Raw genomic sequence first — 8,892 nt, 5'->3', positions numbered from 1 at the left:
AATTCAAATGTGTTGTTTCTCAAAATACCTACATCAGAATCCCTCGGGAAGTGTGCTGTGCGAATGCGGGGACCAGGAGCCCCCGCGCCCCAGTCTCTCGTGCGCTCGCAAGTGTGAGAACCACGCCTGCGGTGGTGAGTGGGGCCGGACCGAAGCCCGAAGTGAAGGGCGGGTATCAGAGTCAGGCAGTTGTGGGGCAGTGGGGACATGGTAACTGCTGCTGTGGTCACGAGCTTGAGTGGAAGGGCATGGCAGGGTGGAGCTGTGGAGAGTCTTGGGTTGAGAGGTCAAGTACGAAGTCTGGACACGCTGGTCTTGGAGAATGATTGGCAGGGGACAGTGGTGTCTCAGCCCACGCAGGTCCCTGCAGAGGGAGCTTGTCTTCCACAGGTCGTAACTGACCATTCATGGGTGAACGTTTGCATGTTTTTTTCTTTTCTTAATTTAATGCCTCTGTAATGCACAACGCTCAGGGTACCTGCAAGTGTGTGCATGCCCTGCTGTTCAGTCAGGTGTATTTTTCTAGGCTTCTGGTAAGGGTTTGACCCAAATAGGCTAAGGCAACCCTCTGCCGAGTGGCCCCCATGCCTGTGCTAGAGGGAGCCTCTAAGAGCTGCATCTGGTTCCATGATTTTGTCTAAAACTCTGGGCCTGGAATTCCTGATGTCAAGAGGATATGTAACATCAGCCACATTCTTTAACAGAAGGTTGGGATCCTAATCTGAAAATTTTTTTATTGTGGTAAAATATACATAACATAAAATTTACCATTTTAATATATATATCTTTTTCAGAGACAAGGTCTCGCTCTGTTGCCCTGGGTAGAGTGCAGTGGCATCATTCTAGCTCGCTGCAACCTCCAGTTCTGGGATCCTGCCTCAGTTTCCTGAGTAGCTGGGACTATAGGTGCGTGCCACTACACCCGGCTAATTTTTCTCTTTTTAGTAGAGACAGAGTCTCACTCTTGCTCAGTCTGGTCTTGAACTGCTGAGCTCAAGTGATCCTCCCTCCTCGGCCTCCCAGAATGCTAGGATTACAGGCGTGAGCCACTGCACCCAGCCCCCATTCTAATAATTTTTAAGTGCACAGTTCAGCAGCATTAAGTGTGTTCACCTTGTTGGGCAACCATCACCGCCATCCACCTCTAGAACTCTTTTCGTCTTGGGAAACTGAAACTCTGTGCCTGTTAAACACTAAATCCCCAGTCCCTCCCCCTGCCCACTGGCAACCACCATTCTCTTTTCTGTCTCTGTGAATTTGACTACTCTAGGTACCTTATATAAGTGGAATCATCCAATATTTGTCCTTTGGTGTCTGGCTTATTTCATTTAGTATAATGTCCTCAAAGTTAATCTGTACTGTAGCATGTGTCACTCATTTTAAGGCTGAACAATATTCCATTGTATGGACAGACCACATTTTGTTTACCTATTTATCTGCCAGTGGACATTTGGGTGGTTTCTATTTTTTGGTTATTGTAAATAATGCTGCTATGAACACTGGTGTTGAAGTATCTTTCTGAGTCCCTGCTTTGAATTCTTTTAGGTAGATACCTAGAAGTGGAATTGCTAGTTCACGCTGGAATCTCATGTTCAATTTTTTGAGGAAGGGAGAAACTGTTTTTCTGGATCCTAACTTTTTTTTTTTTTTTTTTTGAGACAGAGTCTCGCTTTCTTGCCTAGGCTAGAGTGAGTGCCATAGCGTCAGCCTAGCTCACAGCAACCTCAAACTCCTGGGCTCAAGCAATCCTCCTGCCTCAGCCTCCCGAGTAGCTGGGACTACAGGCACGAGCCACCATGCCCGGCTGATTTTTATATTATATATATTAGTTGGCCAATTAATTTCTTTCTATTTTTATGGTAGAGACGAGGTCTCGCTCAGGCTGGTTTTGAACTCCTGACCTTGAGCAATCCGCCCGCCTCGGCCTCCCAGAGTGCTAGGATTACAGGCGTGAGCCACCGCGCCCGGCCTGGATCCTAACTTTTTAAAGTCTACTGTCTCAGAGTCTGATCATAGGGGTAGTCAGGCTACTGTTGGAATTGACTTACAGACCCAGGCCAGCTTAGAGAGTGGGGCGGTCAGTGTTTTAGAACAGACTTGGGTTCAGACCAGGGCTCCATGACATCTCAGCGGGATGATCCTGGGGAAGCCACTTGGCCACCTGACCAGTGCTCTCCTCACCTGTAAAGTAGCAGAATATTTCATTTCCCAGGTTTCTGAGGGAATTAATGCAGATAAACATACACAGAAGGCATTTCGTGCAGGGCCTGGCATACAAGAAGGGCTCCACAAAGGCCCTCCCCTTAACCTCTTGCATTTCACAGTCACAGAGTCCACCCCTCCCCCACCCGCGGCCCCACCTCCATGCACCTGTCCCCTACTCCTCTCTAGAAAACCCATCTGCCTGGGCCCGTCTCCTTTCTCTCCAGGGCTCCTTCTCAGGAGACGGCCTTTGGGCAGGAGCTCCTCAGTGCACGCCCGTGGGGTTAACGGCGCATATTTCATATGCGGGGCTCCCTGGGGCATTTGGCTGTTCTCTGGACTCCAGCTTGCAGCCTGAGGCTGGATCTGTAATGACAGTGCTTCAGACCCCAGACAGACCCTGGGGGTAGTGATGGAGCAGCTGACCTTCACTGTGCAGTTTCTGCCTGCCCAGCCCACCGCCTACCTTCCCGGGCTGGGGATAGTGCGGGGGAGGGGGGACAAGACAGCAAACCTGAGACACTTAACGCGCCCCTACCACGGGTGGAAACTGAGAGGCAACACACATTTCTGACCGAACTGCTCAGAGGCAAAGTGATATTTCCAGGCCTGAAATGTTCATCTCAAACCCTCAAAATATGCTAATTACTGGTAAGCTGCACCAAAACCTTTCTGCCGAAGAACAATGACACCACTAAGTGACCCGGGGAGATCACATTCTGAAATGGATACTCCAGACTAAGGTGACTCTACACGCTGCCCTTTTGGCCAGAATTTGCTGGGGCAGAAATAAACCGTATCATTGTATAGTTTGTGGGCACGTGAATTCGTTTCAACCAAACGTTGAGGCACAGGTTCTCAAAATGAGTCTTTGTGTTGCTTCCTCATGTGAAAATTTGTCTGATGGGTACAGTTTGTATACTAAAATATTGGAATTTCTGAGGCATTTTGATGTATTCCAGAGGCAAGTAAAATAATAGAAACTAGGACGGTTTCAGAAATGCTAGAACATATGTTATCTGTCCTTGTGAAATTCATTGCCAACACCGCAACAAAAACAGTTGGAATTTTTGGTGAGGTAAATTTGGAGACACTGCCAGAAAATGGACTCTTCCTGTCTCCGCCCCTGCCACCTGCAGTCCCTAGCCAAATGCTGCCATAGATGAAAAACAAGGTCTCCCAGGAGGGTGCTAAGTAGATGGCACCATGCAGCGGGGCGGGTCTGCCTGCTGAGCAGACATGACAAGACACATATGGTGCTCATTCCCACAAATGTCAAATCCTCATGTCAAAACCTAAAAATGAAATAAGTGCATTTTAAACATTTATGCACAGATCAGTCAAGAATATGGCTCCAAGTATGAGTTTGGTGCTGTGAAGCTGTGGTTAGGGTGTGTTTTGCATTTCACCTTGACAATCAGCCTTAGTCTAGCGGGCAGTGCAGCTGGAGAACTGAATCATGGTCCTTGCAGGGCACCATGCCTTTCGGGTCACATCAGTGAGAGGCTGCAGATTGGGTAGTCTTCTTCAAGGGCTTTAAAATTTTAGATCCTGCTTCAGTTATATATTGAAGCCACACACTAACCAAAGTTTGGACAAGAAAATATTCTCAAGAGCATTTATAAACTTTATAAAATATGCAGCCTCATTCAATGATCATTGGCTGTGTTAGTCAGGACACGCTAAGTTATGCTGCAAAACAAAGAGACCCTGGAATCTTTCGACAAAGGTACATTTCTCTTTCATGGTATTTATTGAACACAGTCAGCAGGTTTGGGGGAGTAATCTACTCCATGTAGTCACTCAGGAGCCCAGGCTAGCAGAGGTTTTGCCATCTGTAGTGTGGCAGGTGGCCCAGGCAAGAGAAGAACCTGCATGGACAGCTCACATCTATGGTTCAGATCAAAAGTGCCACATATCATTTATTGCAGTCCATTGGTCAGGATGAGTCACATGGCCCCATTTAATGGCAGGGAGGTTTGACGTGTCATCTTTCATGTGCTTGCAGGAGAGGAGGCCTGGATGTGAATGCTAGGAATGTCTACCAGCTTTTAATATTTCATTCATTCATTCACATCATGAGCCTGTATGAAATGCAATTCTAGACCTATGGTGGATGTAGATGCATATAAAGTACATTCATTGCCCTCAAAATCAGAAGATAGCATATCTCAGGCTGGGAATGGTGAGGTTTTGAGGATTTGACCACTCATATTCAATGACATCATTTGGAATATCTTTCTGCTAAAAGACAGAGAATGGTTGCCTAGAGGAAGGGCAGATGAGACAGTCCCTGACATGCAAATCCAAGAATTACAAATGATCCCCACGTCAAAGGACTTCACCACCCTCTCCCTATATTGGCTAGAGCCCCTCTCCTATGCCCTGGCAACCAAAATATGTGTGGGTGCAGTGTTCAGAGAAGAGTTGGAAGAGAAGAAGAGGAGGATGTGAAAAGCAAAGATACCCGGGTTGATGATTTATCATGCAGCTCTGAGGTAGGCTGGATCTGCCATCACGATGCCTTCTCTGAACAATGCCTTTTGATTCTGTTATCATGCCTGAAATGCAAGTGATTTGAGATCTATCTTGGTTATTGAGCAGCTTCTTTCAGAAACATGCACATTGCCCAGAGGATGCTGAAGATAATAGCCCTTGAGTGTGGACCTTTCAATCAGATATTTTCCCCTCTAACACCTAGCTGAACTTGGGGATAAGGGTCTTATTGAGGGCCAGAGGATGGCAGGACTCGTTCAAGTACTCCAGTGAAGCATGTAGGGCACAAATAGTGGATTGGGGACCTGAGAAAGAACACTATAATCCAGGGATGACCAGGAAGTGGCCATCACCAGGAACTAGGTCTGCCAGCATCTTGATCTTGGAATTCCCAGGCCACTTTCTGATTTGCAGATGGCTCCTCCTTGTTGTATTGTCACATGGCGAAGAACAGGAGAGTGAGCAAGCCCTTGTGTCTCTTCCTATAGGAGCATCAATCTCATTCATGAGGGCTCTACCTTCATGATCTAGTTACCTCCCAAAGGCCCTGCCTTCTAAGACCAGCAGTCACATTGGGGGTTATCTTTTCTGGATGCCACCTTCCTTCCACTCACTGACCTCTTCACCCCTGGCGTCGTGGTCTCCTGGTGTCCAGAGATGACTCAAGGCAGGCATCTAAGACCAGAGTTCTCTGACCTTGTAGTCAAATAGCCCTTGATGGGCCAGCTCAGAAATCTCTCTTCTACAGTTGATACGCTTCCTACGGCAAAAGGCTCACTGAGCTGCAAGTGGCTTGCTCACAAATGCATTTGGGGGAAAATCCACCTACTCATGAAAGCCTGCTCATGTGATTAACTGCTTAAAGATAGCCAAGTAGTCTTTAGGTGTTATCATAATAGACAGTTCTGGGATACGCGACTGTAAAACATGTCACTCTTTATTCTCAACTAACTTCTTGGGGTGAAAAATTTGGAGTCTGACTTAATGAGTATTCAAATCTTCTCCTTTTTTTATGTTTGACAAATACCATGTATTTTTCTACAATAGATTTAGCTGGTTCAAGTCTTATGCATGTTATCTATTGAAATTGGCTGGGAGGGTCATTGTTTCTGAAATAAAATGTCTTCATTCTGTGCTCTGAAGTAGCACAAAGTATTATAATAAGTAGAGATCATTGTTTTGTTACAGTCTGCAGGTAGAACAGCTGGAGTCCTCTGAGTTCCTTCTAAACTGGATCTGCCACCAGTCAGCTTGTAATTGATGGGGGCATCATTTAACCTGTCTGGGCCCCAGAACAGTCTGACTCTTGGTCTGAGAAATGAGTGCAGTGAGCTGCAGGGTTCTGTTTGCTCAGTACTCTGGGATTCTGTGAGCTGGGAACAGTGGGTGTGAGAAGACTGCTCAGGAAGAACATGAGGTTTTGGGTCTTTAAATTAGAAGATGTGGTGTTCTGGCCAACTTTCTGTTGCGGGGTGGACATCTGGCATATTACTTTCCATTTGGCACCCGTTCCGGTGTGTGATCAAATATTCTAGACAGAATAATTTCTCAGAGCAGCAGAAAGGCTGCCCTTGGTTCTCCAGGGCCTTGGAAGGCAACAGACACAGGTGCAGGAAGCTAATAAACCATTTAATGCTGTCCTGGCTTGTTCTTTGGGAGGACCTGATCTCCGTGACGTGGCCTACTGAAGTACCCTTTTGAGGGCAAAGCAATCACAAGAAGGCAACCTGCTAGCAACTGCCTGCGCAAAGAAGAGACTCAACAAAGGGCTCCTTTCATGAGGATCCAAGAGCTTAAGGGTTACAATGAGGATAAAAATTTGATGCTGCTGATGTTTTTACACCTACACTTCAGTGCTTCTGCCTTGTAATCTTGGAAGCCTTCTTGTTCAAAGATAAAACCTCACATGCTACCTGAAATTCCTTTGTTTTTCTATGTCTTTCTCTTTGGTCAGATTCAAGCTGTTTTGAGATACCCAAACTAGTACTTGCTGAAGTTAATTCGACAATTAAGAAAAACAAGTCATACCAATTATTTGGTACCATACAGAAAAAAGACAACCTACTTATAGAGCACTCCTACCACTTCATAGATGAAATGGGCCCAAACTGGACACTTGCCTTCTTCCAACCTTAGGTAAAACTGAGAGTGGGAGTGAACAAACAAGGAGAAATTTGCACATGCATCGTGTGGCTCAGCTCAACAGTGTTCAACACATACCACAGGGAAGTACAAATGTATCCTTCAGGTTGCAAAAATATTTTGCTCTTTTGTTCCTTTTTTTTTTTTTTTTGAGACAGAGTCTCACTTGTTGCCCAGGCTAGAGTGAGTGCCGTGGCGTCAGCCTAGCTCACAGCAACCTCAATCTCCTGGGCTCAAGCAATCCTCCTGCCTCAGCCTCCCGAGTAGCTGGGACTACAGGCATGCGCCACCATTCCCAGCTAATTTTATATATTATATATTAGTTGGCCAATTAATTTCTTTCTATTTATAGTAGAGACGGGGTCTCACTCTTGCTCAGGCTGGTTTCGAACTCCTGACCCCGAGCAATCCGCCCGCCTCAGCCTCCCAGAGTGCTAGGATTACAGGTGTGAGCCACCGCGCCCGGCTCTTTCTTTTTTTTTGAGACAGGGTCTCACTCTGTTGCCCGGGCTATAGTGTAGTAGCCTCATCATAATCACAGCTCACTGCAAGCTCAAACTTCTGGCCTCTAGCCATCCTTCTGCCTCAGCCTCCCAGAGTAGCTGGGACTACAGGGATGTGCTTCCCTGTCTGGCTGATTTTTCTATTTTTTGTAGAGATGGGGTCTTGCTCTTGCTAAAGCTGATCTGTTGCTTTTTTCTTTCTTTCTTTCTTTTTGATTGATTCAATGCTATGTACCATAGGCAAAGCCTTCTACAGGAGATGTGGGGTAGAGATAATCAAAGAACAGATGAGAGTGGAACCCAAATACCTATGGGATATTTGTATGTATGAAGGACCCTATTACCAAAGGAAGCCCACAGGGATCCAGTGGGGACAGGAGCTGGGATTGAGGAGGGGTGATATCAATCAGAGATAGAGCAGGCTGAACCCCCCAGGTGCTGCTGGAGGGAGGAAAGTAAGAGCAGTGTGATCCTCCCTAACCACATATGCAGTGTCTGGAAGGTATGCTCATGGGACCATTGTGAAAATCACTGTGCAAAGATGTTAATTGTGAGGGTAAGAAAGCAGGAGGGTGAGGCGAACAGAGACAAGTCTTTAAGAGAGATGCACTTTTTTGTTTGGTTTTGAGACAGGGTCTCACCCTGTTGCCCAGGTGACAGTGCCATGGCGTTAGCCTAGCTCACAGCAACCTCAAACTCCTGGGCTCCAGAGATCCTCTTGCCTTAGCCTAACAGGCATGCGCCACCATGCTCAGCTAATTTTTCTATATGTTTTTAGTTGTCCAGCTAATTTGTTTCTATTTTTAGTAGAGACGGAGTCTCACTCTTGCTCAGGCTGGTCTCGAACTCCTGAGCTCAAACAATCCACCGGCCTCGGCCTCCCAGAGTGCTAGGATTATAGGCATGAGCCACCGCACCTGGCGGAGAGATACAGTTTCATGTTCATTTTCCCACCCCAGCTGAAGTGCGGACACCCCCTTCCTTGTGCTCACCTCACCTCAGGTTGGTTTTTCTGAAATGTTTCACCCGATGAGCCTCCCAGTGCAGCGAAGATGGTGCTGAAATATGGAAAGAGATAAGCAATGGCTGGGGGCAGAAAAACACCTGCAAAAGGTCAAGTGCAGAGGAGAAGAGTAGAAGATAAGGCTGGAAGGATAAATAGGGATCTGAGTTTAGAAAATTTGAAATTTCGCATAAGGATTTTGGACTTTTCTCAGTAGTCAATGGAAAGTTTTGATCAGGGGAGTAAAAAAAAAAATCAAATTATTGCTTTAAAAAGAGGAACACCTTGAGTATATTTAAGCATTTATTTATAGATTAACTCCTGGGCAGAAAGTCTTGGGTCAGCAGGAAAGAGACAAACAGTCAAAGCTACAGGGTTAGCAGCTATGACAAGGCCCCTTGTTGACAGGCTGCACATTTGACATCGATCGCCTATGCTTTGGGATTATAATTACTTTCCCAAGTGCACTGAGAGCTGGGCCGGACAACCAGGCCATTAACTCTCTGGGGTGGAGTCGGTGGATAATGAATGGTAAATGCTCAGGAC

Source organism: Microcebus murinus, chromosome 17, assembly GCF_040939455.1.
Source record: "Microcebus murinus isolate Inina chromosome 17, M.murinus_Inina_mat1.0, whole genome shotgun sequence".
NCBI lineage: Eukaryota > Metazoa > Chordata > Mammalia > Primates > Cheirogaleidae > Microcebus > Microcebus murinus.
The sequence above is the reverse complement of the archived record's forward strand: the minus strand, read 5'-3'. Positions refer to the sequence as shown.